Source organism: Sciurus vulgaris (assembly GCF_902686455.1).
Source record: "Sciurus vulgaris genome assembly, chromosome: 8".
Classification (NCBI taxonomy): domain Eukaryota; kingdom Metazoa; phylum Chordata; class Mammalia; order Rodentia; family Sciuridae; genus Sciurus; species Sciurus vulgaris.
Window position 1 is genome coordinate 147,824,497 of NC_136468.1, and position 17,557 is coordinate 147,842,053.

General features: G+C 45.6%; 1 long non-coding RNA gene across 3 annotated transcripts; it reads right to left on the bottom strand.

Annotated features, from left to right (window-relative positions):
* Positions 1–14,800: 14,800 nt before the first annotated feature.
* Positions 14,801–17,514, bottom strand: LOC306667727. Of its 3 annotated transcripts, none has more exons than XR_013765628.1 (3): positions 17,428–17,514; positions 16,519–16,662; positions 14,801–16,397 (listed from the first exon to the last, which is right to left on the bottom strand). It is a non-coding gene; the product is annotated as an uncharacterized lncRNA (long non-coding RNA). The 3 variants fall into 3 exon arrangements; XR_013765629.1 differs by having other exon boundaries at positions 16,519–16,676; positions 17,428–17,492; XR_013765630.1 differs by having other exon boundaries at positions 14,801–15,527; positions 16,224–16,397; positions 16,519–17,454.
* Between the last annotated feature and the right edge of the window lie 43 nt (positions 17,515–17,557).

Below are 17,557 nucleotides of genomic sequence, written 5' to 3' on the forward strand. Positions count from 1 at the left end.
GCTCTGGATTTGCCTTTTCTCCTCCATCTCCTGCTCCTCGAGCTGGTGGGGTGTCAGGGCGATGTTGACGTCGGCACTGTGTCGTTAAGTGGAAGAAATGTCACTCACGACTCCTGGTCACCTGCTCTGACTTCTGCTTGGTTGTCACACCCTCCGCCTCCCGAGGATATCACATCAGAGATGTGATCGGATCCCAAAAGTCCACCTGGGAGGGGGCTGTCCACCACGGTACTGGGCAGCAACAGGATTTGACCTGCGCAGTGCAGGCCCTCAGCTGTGGCTCCTTTCTCCTGGCAGCAGAGGGGGCCTGCACACCCCGAGTTCCCTTGCTCTACTTCCAGAGTCTCATTCAGTTGAATGGCTGGGCCCCCTTTTTATTTATTTATTTATTTATTTTTTTGCAGTGCTGGGGATTGAACCCAGGGCCTTGCGCTTGCAAGGCAAGCGCTCTACCAACTGAGCTATCTCCCCAGCCCAAATGGCTGGGCTCTTAACCAAAGAAAATGTTTGAAGAGAAATATTTAAAGGCAGGTGTGGTGCATGCCTGTCATCCCAGCAGCTCCAGAGGCCGAGGCAGGAGGACGGTGAGTTCAAAGCCAGCCTCAGCAACTTAGTGAGACCCTGACTCAAAATAAAAAATGTGTGCTGGGAATATAGCTCAGTTGGTAGGGTGCTTGTCTCACGTGCACAAGGCCCTGGGTTCCATTCCCAGCACCACAAAAATAAATAAATAAATAAATAAATAAATAAATAAATAAATAAATAAATAAATAAATAAAGGGCTGGGGATGTGGCTCCCTGGTTAAGCACCCGTGGTTCAATCCCCAACACACACACACACACACACACACACACACCAAAAAAAAAAAAGAAAGAAAAAAAGAAAAAGAAAGATAAAAAGAAAAGGACAAACCAACAGCAGAGGCAAAGGTGTTGCCAGGGAAGCCAGGGTGACAGAAGGGAAGTGAGCTAGAGAGGAGTAGGACCCGGTTGAGGGCACTGGTCTTCTCACAACCCCCTGCTGGTCCCACAGACTTGTGGGATTGCTCGTGGTGGCTGTTGAAACCAGGGAATTTCAAAACGGGTCCTCAGTGAGGAGGGAGGTGCTGGAGGGCAGTGGACGGGTGCGAGGGAAGGTGGGGCATCGTCCTTCCTTGAGGCTCGGGCCTCCCCGTTGGCAAGTGGGCCCTCTCTAATCCTGGCTGCTGAGGCTGCTGCAGCCTTCCGCCCCTGCTGGGGGCTGCGGGGACCGTGGCAGTGGGCAGGGCTTTGGAACCCTGGGAACAGAGTGAACTGTGCCAATGCTGGTCATTCCAGACACAAGGCTGGCCTCTGAGGCCTGGGCCTGGGGAGTGAATGCAGCTGGGGCTGCCTTCCCACCGTCCATCCATTTCAAAGCACGTTCGTTGAGGAGAAACCCTCCCATCTCCTGTCCCATCTCCTGCCCACTCCAGGTAACACTGTGGACAGTGTGGTCCACACTCCGCTTGTTTTTTTCCTGAGAATATTGTTTTTTGTTTTTTGTTTTTTTTTGGGGGGGGGAGTACCAGGGATTGAACTCAGGGGCACTCAACCACTGAGCCACACAACCAGCCCTGTTCTGTATTTTATTTAGAGACAGGGTCTCTCTGCGTTGCTTAGCACCTCAGCATTGCTGAGGCTGGCTTTGAACTCTCCATCCTCCTGCCTCAGCCTCCCAAGTCACTGCGATGACAGGCATGTGCCACTGCACCTGGCTTTTCCTGAGAATATTCATATTTATCATTATAGGGGTGTGTGTGTGTGTGTGTGAGAGACATTTTTTTCATTTCGTTTCATTTTATTCACTACTAGGGATTGAACCCAGGGACACTCTACCATCAAGCTACATCCCCAGCCATTATTATTATTAATTTATTTATTTACTTATTTTGAGACAGGGACTTGCTAAGTTGCTGAGACTGGCCTTGAACTTGCAATCCTCCTGCCTCAGTTCCCTGAGCTGCTCGGACTACAGGTGTGCACCATCGTGCCTGGCTAACATATGTTTATTTTAAAGATGGGAACTTAACACGCACATTAGTATGCGATTTGCTCTTTCACTTAATACACCCTGTAATCGTCTTTCCAGCTCCGTGTATATAAGCCTACCTCCTTCTTAAGAAAGAAAGGGAGGGGAAAAATAGTCAGCAAGCCAATACCGGCCTCGTTCTTTGCTCTCTCAGTCTTTTCAGTGATTGACAGTTTTCTGTTCCATGGACTTACTATAAAGTACCCACCCGCAGCTCCCTCCATAGACCTTCAAACTGTTTCTTGGTTTGGGATATTTTAAACAATGTTACCGTGCAAAAGGACACTTAATTCTTGTTTCTTTCAACTGTATGAAAAGTAGGGAAACCGTTAGGTCCTCCTCTGCCCAGCCTCCTGCCTGGAAGTAGATAGAAAGGAGGAGTCTGCAGGCCACCGCTGGCCACGACGGTGACTATCCCGCAGACACGCTCCTTTCTAAAATGCAGTTTCAGCCACGTTGGTTTCTGGCAGATCCTTCCCACGGTTTCTGTTGCTCTTTGGGGATTGGGGCTGGGGACCGACCTAGCCTTTCCTTCCTCTTCAGCCTCATCATCTCTGGCTGTCCACATTTCAACCACGAGAGCCTTTTCCAGTTTCCAGACTCGCCAAGCTGGAGGCCTCCTGCCAGGCAGACAGAGTGCAGCTGGCAGAGCCTCTTCAGGAGATCGGCAGCATCTACCAAGACTGACCATGCGCTTCCCCTGCGACCCAGCGTTCTCACTCCAAGGCTCAGATCCACAAGAACCAGAAAACGTTCACCAGCAGCTTACTCTAAATCTTCCAAAACAGGAAATCAGCAAACGGCTGTGAGAAATTAGCCAGCTATGAAGAAGCACACATTGCCTGTAATCCCAGCTGCTTGGGAGGCTGAGGCAGGAGGATCGAGAGTTCAAAGCCAGCCTCAGCAACTCACCAACGCCCTAAGCAACTTAGCGAGACTCTCTAAATAAAATACAAAAAAAGGGCTGGGGATGTGGCTCAATGGTTAAGTGCCCCTGGGTTCAATCTCAGGTACCAAACCAAAAAAAGAAACACACATTGTTATGATTTTTTTGGTGGGGTTGGGGGGGTCCTGGGGATTGAACCCAGAAGCCTAGTGCATACTAAGTACACGCCCTACCAGTGAATAACACGCCCTGTACAAAAAACTTCAACAGACAACACTAAGAACACTTCCGGGTCAGAAAGCAGAGCGGGAAATTGAAGAGGACTTCTTGGAGCCCAAGGAAACTTGCGAAGCAAGTGTTTAGATCTGGATTGGAATTGCGGTTCCACACGTGTGGCTTTGCTAAGATGCATTAAACCGACTTCAAATGGGTGCATTTTGTGATGTGAGGTGACCCTCAATGAAGCCGGTGGAAGCGAACAAACCAGGCAGTGTCTGAACACAGCCCATATTGTGCAGCCGGTGGCAGTTGGGTGTCAGAGGTCTGCAGGGGTCTTCTGGGCTTCTGCAAGGCTTTTAGGTCTTAGTCCGGGTGGCAGATGATTCAGGGATGTGTGCATACGTAAAAGTTCACGGCACTTTAACTTAGAATCTATGCTCCGTGCTGCATCTGAGTCACAGCTCAATGAAAGGGGACGTTCAGTCGACAGAAGGCACCGAAGTCTTCCCACCTAGGTCTCCGCCACTCAGTTCTGGGAACCTGAGGAGCTCCTCTCCTCCCCACTCCTCCACCTTCACCTGCCTGGCTTCTTCTAACCCTTTGGACTGAAAGGTCGCTTTTCCTAGGGAAGCTTCTCAGACCGGTCGACTGTCAATATGTGCTCTGGACTTTGCTTTCCTAACTAAATAATGGACATTATGTTGGTGCTCCATCTGTGACCACTTACTAACCTCGGTATAGGACCTCTGTTGTCGCTGCCACTAACAAGCAGTTGCCGATTTAGCGGAGCCTCAGTGGTCCTCTGAGATCCTGCCTGGGCTTTGCTCCAAGTCCTCCTTGCCTCCCGTGTGGCGGGTCAGAACAGCGGATTCCTCTGCACACGTTGACCGGTCCTGAGATGGGCGTTTGACCCAATCAAAGTCAAGGGCCTTTTCTGGGTTCTTTCTTCAAGTCTGTTCTTGAACTTGGAGACTGAAAACAAGAACTGCCTGCAGCTCTCTGGCCATCACAGGGACCTGGAAGGGAAGCAGGACAGGGAGGTGGTGGAAGATCTGTGCCTTGGATTTCCAGAACCTTGAGCCCATATATTCCTTTTAATTTATCCTAGTTTCTGTCAAATCTGCAACCAAATTCCCTCTCACTGTCCACTATTAGACTAAACTCTGAGGACAGGTCCTGGTCAGTCCTGTTTGTTACTCTATTCCTCCATTCTAGAACAGGGCTGGTGAATAATTTTACTCTTTTAATGCCCCTTTTATGTCTTCGCATCCCATATATGTAGGACAAGTGTAAAAATTTAAATCAAACGACACTCCATTTAATTTTTCTTTTTTCAAAAAATTTTTTTAGAATTTTGAGACAGGGTCCCATTAAGTTGCTCAGGGCCCTCTAAGTGACTGAGGCTGGCCTCAAATCTTCAATCCTCCTGCCTCAGCCCCCCAAGAAGGAGTTGCTGAGATTATAGGCATGTGCCACTGCATCCAGTTCTCAATTTAATTTTTTTTTAATGTGTCTTCTATATGGGACACAGGGACACAAGGGGTTAAATGTTTCCTGGGAACAGGTAGAAACTAATTATAGAGTCAGGTAATTCAGGTTTTATTGAGTTTACTTGTAAATACATCACCAGGTGAGGAACGCTCTGTGAGCACTCTTAGAATTGTCCCCAGGGTCCCTGAGTTGGAGCAGTCTTGCAGACTTAGGTTTAATCAGCAGCTGAGACACTAGTTCCAACTTGTTAGCCAACTGAGGTAAGGGAGAATACAATCAACCATGAGGAGGGAGGAGATGGCCTGGGCCTCAGTGGGTGGCTTTGGATGGCTCCTTGGAAGGACACTCACCTTGCCTGGATCCCTGCTCCATGCCTCGTTCCCTCACCTGTAACATGGAACCTGATGGTTCTGGGGTCATGGGTTGGCCCGAAGAGTAAATGAATGGATGTCAGTTAAGTAACCCCAACACATTAGATGCTCTACAGTCTGATCAGTAGCAGCTAATATTTACTAAACTGCTACTATGTGCCAGACGCTGTGATAAATGCTTGTCAGGAATTATCTCAGCAGTTCTCACAAGCAGCCTCTCAGGAGAGTCCTAGGCACTGATTAAATATTTACTGGGCTGGGCCGTGTCTGGACTGGGGGAATGTAGTATCTGCCCTGGGAGTGTTTTTATTCTAGAGGGTTGAAGCTAGACTTCTCTCATGCACCATCCACCTCTGTGAGGGTCACTCTCTGTGACAACATTCCGCTGTGTTGGATGGACCTCATTCTGCTTATCTGTTGACAGACGGAGAGGACATGATGTTAAGTGACCGAGTGGACACAGAGGATTGCATGATGTATGATCCTGTTTATGCAAAATGTCCAGGGACAGAGACTGCATCTGTGGTTCTCTCGGGCTGAGGTGGGAGTGGGGAAGAAATGGGGGAACTCTTAGCAGGGATTCTGTTTGGGGAGATGAAAATATTCAGAATTAGCGGTGAGCTTGTACGTATCTGTGAATGTGCTAAAATCATCCCACTGCATACTTAATACGCATGAATCGTCTGGGATATGAACTGTATCTGAACAAAGTTGCTTAAAACCAACAGGGAAGAGTTTCCAGCCATCCGAGGCATGGTCTGCAGTGAGGTTCGGAGAGGGCTTCCTGGAGAGGTTGTATCTTTGAGATCAAATCATGTTCCAAAGCTGGTTGGGGTTGGGTTCTGTTATCTCCTGGATTGTTTTTCCATCGTGAGTATCAGACAAATGTCACGGCTTTGAGGAAGAGCAGAGCAGCCCTGATGTCCAGGGGCTGCCTGCTCTACAAGGAGGTCTTGATGTTCTCCTGTTGACATCAGCCCTGCCACAGGACGCGAAATTCAGACAAAGCCACTCCAGATCCCGTGTCTCTCCTCTTGGACCTCTTAAAAAGGTGAGTTTTTGTTTTACTTGTTTATTTTTCTCTGTTGGGCTGCTAAGAAAGTAGGCAGGAAGTTGGCAGGCACGATGGTGCACGCCTGTCATCCCAGCAGCTCCAGAGGCTGAGGCAGGAGGATCGCAAGTTCAAAACCAGCCTCAGCAATGGCGAGGCACTAAGCAACTCATGAGACCTGCCTCTAAATAAAATATGAAATAGGGCTGGGGAGGTGGCTCCGTGGGTGAGTGCCGCCAAGTTCCATCTCTGGTGCAAAAAAAAAAAAAAAAGAGAAAGGAAAGTAGATGGGAAGCCTGGAGAAGGGAGGCGAGGTGAGGACAGCCCTCATCGCAGGCCCTGTTGGAACGGAATCGCGCTGTGTCTGAGGTTTTCCAGCTGCGTGAACCAGTGATCTAAGAGTTTAGCTGATCATGGCGATGGTGGTACAATTCTGTGAGCTGATGCAGTTGAACTGCGTCGTTCAAGGGTTGAATTCGATGACATACAAATTACGCCTGAGTTTAAAGAGAACACAGCACAAGCCCTATGACAGAATCACACTCAGGGATTTTCTTGAAACGTAAAATAAAAGCAGTTGGCCCAGGCTGCAGAGGGAGACAGGCACACAGCCTCCCTGAGGAGACTCTCGTCCATTTTATAGATGAAAAGCTAAACACTCTCCCAAAAAGGAATTCAGCATGATCCTCTAAATAAATGAGGCACAGGGCTATGAATTCAAGTGATGGGTACTTTCTAGCCCATGACCTAGTCTTTGAAAGTGCTGTCTCTCCTTATGCTCTGTCCAGATGTCAAAACCAAGCCACCAGTTAACTGATCTGTTATTCTAAAGCATATGCAGCATTAGGCTTGCTTATCTTTGAGCCTGGCCTTGCTTCTGCTGTCACAAGCATCTTCAAACAGGTATGGGAAAGTCTCTGGGGTTGTTACATCTCTTGCTTTGGATTTTTATAGTTTATCAAAACTTTTCTATGGATACTGGGGATGTAGCTCAGTGGCAGAGCATTTGGTTGGCATGCTCGAGGTCCTGGGTTCAATTACCAGGACCATAAAACAAAACAAGGACAAAAACAAAAACAAAAGCAAACAAAAACCACATCAACAAACCCTGTTTTATAACTTAAAAAATTATATAAATATGAAATCCAGGATATGGACTTCAGGTACAGCTAGAACCAGGAGTTCAACCATGTCTTCTGACATCTGCTGTTCTAAGCCCCTCAGCTCCCCGTCTGCACAGGTGGACATCACTATCATGTAGGCACCCCTCGTATGGTGGCAAAGGGAGCCTTGGAAACCTCTACAGTTACATCCTCCCAGTTCAATGACTCAGAAAATCAGTGGATTTTCTTTTCTTTCTTTTTTTTTTTTAATATATTTTTGGTTGTAGATGGACACAATACCCTTAATTAATTAATTTATTTATTGTGATGCCGAGGATCAAACCCAGTGCCTCACACATGCCGAGACAAGTGGTCCACCACTGAGCTACAACCCCAGCCCAATCAATGACTTTGCAACGCTTACCTGGGAGCATATGGCTGCTCCAGGACCAATCGCTGTACTTGTGGAGATGAACGTCGTGGACTGGTCCAGCTTAGCACAGGAGGATGAGGGCAAGCTACCTGAATGATACAGGACAAGGTGGAAAGGTGGCAGACCTTCGTGGAAAATGAGGGTGCTCTCTCAGGGGAGAACTGAGGTTGCTAGGGATGCTGAACATTTTTTCATATATGTTAGTCATTTGTGTTTCTTCTTTTGAGAAATGTATGTTTAGTTCTTTTGCCAATTGATGATTTTTTTTTTTTCCTTGCAGTGCTGGGGATTGAACCCAGGGCCTTGTGTTTGCGAGGCAAGCACTCTACCAACTGAGCTATCTCCCCAGACCCCCTCTCCCGGTGTTAAGCTTTTTGAGTTCTTTACATATTCTGTATATTAATCCCCTGTTAGAGAAGAAGCCGACAAAGATTTTCCCTCATTCTGTAGGCCCTCTCTTCACTCTTAACCATTTCCTTTGGAAGAGGTTCCATGTGCGGCTGAGAAGAAAGTGAGGTTAGCAGTTCTTGGATGAAATATTCTACAGATATGTTAGGTCCAGTAGGTTTACAGTATTATTTAAGTATTTAAGTTGGAAATATTTTTATTGCTTTTACGTTTGGATGACCCATGTATTGGTGATAAGGCTGTGTTGAAATCACCCGGTATTATCATATTGGGGTCTGTCTAGAATTTAATGTCAAGAAGTATTTTTTATGTGATTAGGTACAGTAACATTGGGGAACAAATATTTACTATCATTATATCTTGTTGGATTGATCCTTTTACCAATATATAGTGCGCTTTTTTTGTCCTTTCGATTAATTTTTGCTTGAAATCTGCTTTATCAGATATTAGAATAACTACTCCTGCTTGTTTTTGGATTCCATTTGCATGGATTATTTTTCTTCCCCATCCTTTTACTTTCAATCTGTGTGTGTCTTTGTCTATGAGATGAATCTGTAGATATAGTTGGAGCTTGTTTTTTAATCCATTCTTCTAGTCTATGTTTTTTTTTTTTTTTTTTTTGCGGTGTTGGGGATTTGAACCCAGGGCCTTGTGCTTGCAAGGCAAGCACTCTACCAACTGAGCTATATCCCAGCCCTTAGTCTATGTTTTTTAATTGGGGAGTTGAGATCATTTACAATCAGTGTGATTAGGGACAGATGTTCATCATTCCCTGTCATTTTGGTTGGTTTGCTATATTTAATTTGGTCTTGATTTTAATTTAGTTTGTTGCTCTTCTAGTGAACTTCATCTATTTGGAAGCTTTGGGGTTGTTTTTGAGTTCTTCTGTGTGCAGTGTATCTTTAAGTGTTCTTTGTAGGGCTGGCTTAGTGGTCATGAAGTCTTCTCATTTATCCTTATCATGAAAAATTTTGAATTCTCTATTGATTTTCAAAGATAACTTTGCTAGATACAGTAATCTTGGCTGGCAATTGTTTTCTTTTAGAGCTTGGAATGTCTCATTCTGGGCCTTCCTTGATTTTAGGGTCTGAGCTCAGAAGTCAGCAGTGAGCTGTATTAGTCTATGTTTATTTCATTTTGAGACTAGGTCTTGCTAAGTTTCCCAGGCAGACCTTAAACTTGCAATCTTCTTGCCTCAACCTCCTGAGTAGCTGAGGTTACTGGCATGTACCTGGCATGTCCCACTTAGTTCCGAAAGTCATTTCTTTGATGTGCTGTACATTTACACATCAGAATGCTGTGTTACGTGTATGTTTCTGGATCTACTTTCAAAGAAACACTTAGAAGAATGAAAAGTAAATCATTTAATTTTTTATTCATTAGCATTTTCTATTTTAAGAGATTGTATATTTCCTTCTCGTGAACCCTGTCTGGTTGCAATTCCTCCGAACATAGCTCTTTCTTCCAGGGAACTTGCTAAGCTGCATTTCCTCTATTGCCATGCGTAGTCATGTAATTGAGTTTTTGTTTGTTTTGTTTTCTCAGTAGTGGGGATAGAGCCTAGGGCCTCAGGCATGACTGTTTTACTTTCTGAGACAGGGCCTTGCTAAGTTGCCCAAGCTGGCCTCAACCTCGCAATCCTCCTGCCTCAGCCTTTGGAGTTGCTGGGATTGCAACAAGTGCTGCACGACTGAATTCCAACCACGGAACAAGGACAGAACTGACAGTCACCAGTTCTAGGTCTCGCCTCTCGAATCCTCCTCCGTGATCCCCACCCTCCTTCATTCCTCACTTTCCAGGGGGGCTCAGACCCTGACATTTTAGGAAATGGTGACCTCCTCAGTGGGGGGATTATGAGTTCCCCGTCACTGTGAGGAAGGCTCGCGTGGGACTGTCCCTTGGATGGTGACACAAACAGGACATAAGCTTTGACTGTGCTGAGCAACCGAAATGTTGAGGTCCTAGTTAGAGCTGCTCAGTCAGGCTCGACTACAGCATGCTGCAGTAACAACCTACCCTCTAAAATCTCAGCAGCTGAGACACGGTAAAGGTTCACTGCCTCTCACAGTCACTCAGAGACCTATCATGACATATGCCTCAAAACACGAAGAGAGGTAAAGAGAGGCTTGGTGAAACATGAGCCATTAAACGCTTTGTCATGGAGTGACGCATGTCACCTCTGTCCCCAACGGACTGGCCACACCATGACCCAATTGAACCTGAAGTTCTAACATCCCTGAGCCTGGGAGGAGAGGGATGTCAGTGAAAAGCTCTAACAACCGTCCCAACACAAGGCCTTTCAAGCAGGTGCGTGTGTATACACACACACACAGACACACACACACACACACGTATTTTTAAATTTTTTTGTGTGTGTGGTGCCTCCTGCAAGCTAGGCAATGCTCTACCACTGAACTACACAGCCCCCCAGCCCACTCATCTTTCCTTGATTCCATGAGCAGAATTATCTTCTAGACTATTATTTCCTTTCTTTTTAAAAAATATATTTTCTTAGTTGTTGATGGACCTTTACTTTATTCATTTATTTATATGTGGTGCTGAGAATCGAACCCAGTTCCTCACACATGCTAGGCAAGTGCTCTACCACTGAGCTACAACCCCAGGCCCCCTATTAATTCTTTTTTTTTTTAAAGCCAAAGTTGGTTTCTGTTGCTTGCAATCAGAGAAGCCTACTGATACGGCATGAGTATTGTTGCTGGCAAAGTCGCTCTAAGTTGCAGCTCTGGTTATGTTACTCCTTGCTGGGGGTTTGATGCCTTCCCACCGTAGATAGCAGGAGGAGGCAACCTTTTTCTTTAAAGAGCCACATTGTAAACACTTGAATTCTTGTGCACCATGCAGTCTCTTTGGCAGGTACTCAACTCTGCTGTTGTAGCTTGAGGATTCATGAGCAAGAGGTGGACAAATGAACTTGATTGTGTTCCAATAAAACTTTATTTACAAAACAGACCTTAGGCCATAGCTTGCCAACCCCCAGCCTCCAGAATAAAATGAAAGCTTAGCATGGTGTGGAGGACCCTCCTTGTTTGGTCCCAGGTTTTCCAGTTGTGCATCTCACTACACTTCCCTTCCTCCCACTCACTTTGTGCTCTGTCAGTGAAAGGCTGTGCAAATCCCTTCCCATCATCTCTTATTGTATGCTGAGATCCAATTATCTTTAAGGCTTAGCTTAATGGTCACCTGTAGTGCACATTGTGGTTTTTGTGCTTTCTAGCCGTCAACTGCATCCTGACCTTGCTTGGGGAAATCACCCCCCTCGCTCAGACCACTCAGTCCTGGGGATGGACCCCACGGGTGCTCTACCACTGAGCTGTAATCCCCAGTCCTTTTTATTTTTTATTTTGAGCTGGGGTTTCACTAAGTTGCTGAGTGTGGGCTCAAAATTGTGATCCTGCTGTCCCAGCCTCCCAAGTCACCTGTATGTCCCCCCATCGCCCCGTAGGCAGGTACCAATAATCATCATTCATCATTATGCATGGTTTGGACAGGTCCATAGTTTGGGAGTGAGTCGGTTGAGCAGTTCTGACCCAGGGTGTCTCAGTGCTCGGTTAAGATGTCTCCTGGGACTGCATTTACCAGAAGGTTCAGCTGGTGCTGGACAATCCCCTTCCAAAGTGGCAGGCTCCACGGGTGTGGGTGGAAGCCTCGGGTCCCCTCCTTGCTGGCACCTATTCCATGCTGCTGTGAGCATGGGTGTGCCTGTGTCACTGTACACTGACTTTAATTCTTCGGGATAAATCCTGAGGAGTGGTATAGCTGGGTCCTACGGTGGTCCATGCCCAGTTTTTGAGGAACCTCTATTCTAATTTCCGTAGTGGCTGTATGAATTTACAACCCCACCAACAGTGTGAAAGTGTTCCTTTTTCTCACATCCTCTCCAGCACTCATCTTTTGGAGATGACAGCTGGCTTTCCCAGAGTAAGTGATTCAGGAGAAAAAGGTAGAAGCAACAACACCTTTTATGACTGAGCTTCAGAATCCCACATCTGTTAGATGCAAGCGAGTCACTGAGTCAGGACTGCAGGGGAGCAGAGTTGGGCTTCACCTTTTGATGGGAAGAGTATCAAAGAAGGTGTGGATATATCTGGAAACTATCACAATGGGTGATGATTGAGCTGACCAGTCTATGGTGAGACAAACCAGGGATTAGCAAGCACAGAAACACACTAAGCTGCTTAGAACTTGGGGAACAAAGGATGGAAGTGGGGTCACCAGAGCCCAGGAGCCAGGACGATGTCGTGGAAGCCAGGAGGGGCTGCTGGTGGGAGCTGGGGCTGTGGAGAAGCAGTGCCCAGTGCAGGTGCCCCAAGGCAGAGCGAAGGAGACGGATGATTTGGCTTATTTCTTCCTCTGTCCCTCTTGTCTTCACCCGGAGCCTGCAACTGGCTGGACCTGCCAGGAAGCAGAGGACAGGGGAGCTTGGGAAACAGTTTTCTGTGATGCAGGGGTGAGCCGAGAGGGCTGGGGCGGACCTGCGAGCAAATGGAGAGAGGACCGGCCCTGGGTTCGTCGGAGCTCCACTAGTGGCTGGGTTGATGGGGTGGTGACATCATGGTTGAATCTGTCTCGAGGGGCTGGGGTTGTGGCTCAGTGGCAGAGCGCTTGCCTCACGTGTGTGACACACTGGGTTTGATTCTCAGCACCATATAAATGAATAAAATAAGGTCCGTCAACAACTAAAAAAAAAAGGTCTTAAATTCAGATGTTTCTACATTTTTATTGGTGTACAATACTATTTCTACATTTTTATAGTTGTGCGTAGTGATGGGATTGGTTGTTGCATATTCGTACATACACAATGTGACAATGAGATTTGGCCAATGTCCCTCCCCAGCCGGTCCCCCCCCTCCCTGCCTCCCGCCTGGTCCCTTTCCTCTACTACCTCCCTTTGATTTTCATTAGCCTCCACACACACCTTTCTTTTCTTTTCCTTCTTCCTCTCTAGCTTCCACGTGGGAGAAAACAGGACTCATGACCTTCTGAATTTGGCTTATTTTGCAATAATACATCCATATTTTTTGCAAATGACATGCTTTCATTTTTCCTTATGGCGGAGTAAAGCCCAATGGTGGATGTAGACCACATTTTTTTTTTTTTTAATCCGTTCATCCGTTGATGGACACAGGCTGGTTCCCTAGTTTGGCTACTGTGAACTGTGCTGCTATCAACACGGGTGTGCCTGTGTCACTGTACACTGACTTTAATTCTTCAGGGTAAATAGCGAGGAGTATAGCTGGGTCCTACGGTGGATTCATGCCCAGTCTTTTGGGGGAACTTCCATGCTTATTTCCACAGTGACTGTGCTGATTTTCACTCCCACCAACGGTGTGAAAGTGTTCCTTTTTCTCCAGCATTGTTATTTGTGTCCTTGATGGCTGTCATTTCGACTGCAGTGAGATGGAATCTCAGTGTAGTTTTGATCTGCATTTCCCTCATTTCTGCTAATGAGGCAATGGCGTTGAGCCTGTTTTCATATATTTGTTGGCCATTTGTATATATTCTTTTGAGAAGTATTGGTTCAATTCATTTGATCATTTAGTAATTGGGCTATTGCTTTTTGGTGTAAGTTTTTTGAGTTCTTTATATACTCTAGGTATTAGTCTTCTGTCAGAAGAGCAGCTAGACTGTTTTTTCCTAGTTCTGCGAAGAGTGTCATTGGTATTATTCTCAATAAAGTATTGTCTTAAAACGAAAAAGTAAAAAGAAGGACTGAAAGGAAATTCCTCAGTGAGCTTTCATCTTCCCTAATGTTTCGACTTCTGTGGGGCCAAGAGGGAAAGGAACATTAATAACCAGGCAGCAGGAAGCTGATCCCAGCCTTAAAATTCTCTCAAAAACTTGCCAGTATTTGGCAAAACTGAAAATCCATACGCAGTAAAATGAAACTAAACCCCTATCTCTCACCCTGTACAAAACTCAACTCAAAGTAGATCAGGGATGTAGGAATTAGACCTGAGACCCTTCACCAAATAGAAGAAAAAGTAGGCCAGAATCTCCATCATATTGGCTTAGGACCAGACATCTTTAGAAAGACCCCAATAGCACAAGAAATAAAAGCAAGAATCAATAAGTGGGATGGATTCAAACTAAAAAGCTTTTTCTCAGCAAAGGAAACAATCAATAATGTGAACAGAGCCTACGGAGTGGGAGAAAATCTTTTCCACATACACTTCAGACAGAGCACTCATCTCCAAAGTTTATAAAGAACTTAAAAAACTTTACACCAAAAATACAAAGAACCCAGTCAATAAATGGGCTAAGGAACTGGGCAGACACTTCACAGAAGAATACAGGTGATCAACAAATATATGAAAAAGTGCTCATCATCCCTAGTAATTACAGAAATGCAAATTAAAACCACCCTAAGATTTCATCTAACTCCAGTCAGAATGGCTATTATCAAGAACACAAGCAATAATAATTGTTGGCGTGGATGTGGGGTAAAGGTACACTCATACATTGCTGGTGAAGTTGCAAATTGGTGTAGCCACTCTAGAAAGCAGTATGGAGATTCCTCATCTTGGAATCAACTTCAACTTGGAATGGACCCACCATTTGACCCAGCTATCCCACTCCTCAGTTTATACCCAAAGGACTTAAAATCAGCATACTACAGTGATGCAGCCACATCAATGTTTACAGCAGGTCAGTTCACAATAGCTAGATTGTGGAACCAACCGAAATGCCCTTCAACTGACGAATGGATAAAGAAACTGTGGTATATATATATATATACAATGGAATATTACTCAGCCATAAAGAAGAACAAAATTATGGCATTTTCTGGTAAATGGATAAAGTTGGAAAATATCATGCTAAGTGAAATAAGCCAAGCCCCAAAATCCAAAGGCTGAATGTTTTCTCTGATAAGTGGATGACGATATATAATGGGGGGGGGTGGGCAGAGGGGAAGAGAAGAATGAAGGAACTTTGGATGGTGTAGAGGAAAATGGGGTGGGAGGGGTGGTGGAAGAAGGAAAGATAGAATGAGACAGACAATATTACCCTATGTACATGTATGATTACGTGAATGGTGTGAATCTACATCAGGTACAACCATAGAAATGAAAAGTTATACCCCATTTGTGTACAATGAATCAAAATGCAGTCTGTAAAAATTCAAAAAAATTTAAATAATAATAAAAAAAGATACAGCACATTAAAATTATCCTTCCAAATTGAATAGATACCTAAATAAAATCCAACTAATACAGCCTCTTCCAGAGTTGAGACTAAGGAAAAAAAACAAAACCAAAAGCTCGCCAGCACGTGAGAACTGACTGAAGGGATGGACAGAACGCCTCATCAATTTCTGGCCTGGTTTCCTCGTCCCTGCACGTGGCTTCTGAGGCCAAGCATAAATATTCTACTTCGTCCACTGCCGGTATGTAGGCAAGAGAGCTGAAGTCCACATCCTCACAAACACCTGAGCACCAACGTCTGTGGCCTCATGGTATCTTTCTCTTTTCCACTTGGATACAACATGGACAATTGCTTTCATAATATAAAAAATAAACGTACAGATGGTTTCCTGCTATATCTTTGGCCACCAGTGTGTTTCCAAAAATTGAGTGTATTTTTGTTTTGTTTTGTTTTTTGATCCTGGGAATTGAATCCAGGGCATTGTACCACTGAACTACATCTCCAACTGCTTTTAAAATTCATCTAAAATTCATCTCACTAAATTGCTGAGGCCGACCTCAACTTTGCCATCCTCCTCTCCCAGCCTCCCAAGTTGTTGGGATTACAGGTGTGTGACACCATGTCCGGCTGGAATTGAATGTATTTAGCTACAACATTCAAGATTAAGTTTGACACAATTCTCCTTACTCCCTCTTGCCTAAGCAATAAACTACCTGATCACCAAAGGCATTTGAGTTTGGGTCCCCTCATGTATACGATAACCCCCCACAATATGCAATTGAAACTAAGTGTGGTGGTGCACACCTGTAATGCCGCAGACCTGGAAGTTTGAGGCAGGAGGATCTTGAGGGTCAGCCTCCCCAACTTAGGGAGACCTTGTCTCAACTCACAAAATAAAACACCAACCCCTCAACTGTGTCCTACTGAGATGCTAAGTGTTCACATTTTAAATCTCTGAGAGATGGAGTTAAAACAGTAATTGGTTCAAAATTAAAAATGAAAATACACAGATTATATAAAATTGTGGCACTTTTCTACATAACTAACCTGCCAGGGAAATCAGGCCCCCTGTAGGGCTCAAGAATGGAAAAGCCAGGCCACTACTGGAAACTTCAAGTCCAACAATGCCACACCAGGAAGTCTTCCTCAAGCAAGCTGTACCTGTTCTCTTGACACTTGAAGTGGGAATCTGGATGTTAGGCCACTACTGCCCCCTATTGCCTGTTGCTTTTGGAAAAAAATGTCATTTCTTTGAAAAAAAATTTGCAAGGATATGGTGTCATCCCTTTTTACAGATAAGGAAACTGAGGCTCACGAGATGGAACATAATCAAGTCATATACCTGTGTGCAAAAGGGGAGCAGCAACCAGGTTCCCCCTCCTCAGGTCAGTTCCATGAACTCAACAAACGCGTAATGAGTGAAGTCAGGTGCGGTGAAGTAGGGACTGAGGGGACAGCATACATTCCAAGACGGGAGTTTAATGCCCTAAATGGCACAGACTGGTAAATAACCTTAATTCAGTAAGGACAAATCTGTGTTGCCAGCACAGAGGAAGGTACTCGTATTGGGCAGAAGGATGTTCAGAAACATTTCAGAGAAGAGTAGACATTGAGTTTTGAGGGACAAGGAGGAAAATACTCGGAGGCAGAGGTCAGAAAAGACAAACCCAGCAGATGGAAAGAGTTAAGAGAGCTTTGGGGGAATTGGGAGAATTCTATTTGGGGGGAATTTGAACATGGAACATATATATATATTTTTTGTCAGTGAGGATATTACATGCATACAGCAAAATAAGGTGCATTAGTGTTAACGCCGCTTTCTTTTTTTGTGGGTGAATGGGGATCGAACCCAGGGCCACAGGCAAGCCAGGAAAACACTACTACTGAGCCACACCCCCAGCCCCTAAGTATGCAGCTTCATGATTAAAAAAAAAAAAAAAAAAGGGTAAAACGCCCAGGAATCCACCACGTAGGTGCATCTCTGACACTGCAGTGAGTTCGCTCCGGAGGTCCCTCCGCGTCTGCACGCGCCCCGAGGCCTCCCCATCCCAGGTAAACAGGGTGATGAAGGTGGGTGGGGGGCAACAAAAAGCCTCACAGCTCTTGGCTCTAGTCCCCACCTCCCATTCCCTCCACTCCTATCTCTGCCTCCAAATCTTTCACCACCTTCCTGGACAATCCTACAGAAGCAGGGAAATCGGGAAACTTCTTGGATGCTAACACTTTCTTGGAAAGTTCGCGTAAAGTTTACCTTGAACGCGAAAGGGTTGGGGACGATGGTTTTTGGCCTTTCGGAGTCGCCGTCCAGGCGCGGTGAGCACGGAGCCGCTATGTCCCTCGGCGGCCGCCGTGGTTCCGTTACGTGGCAGCTGCCGGCGCCC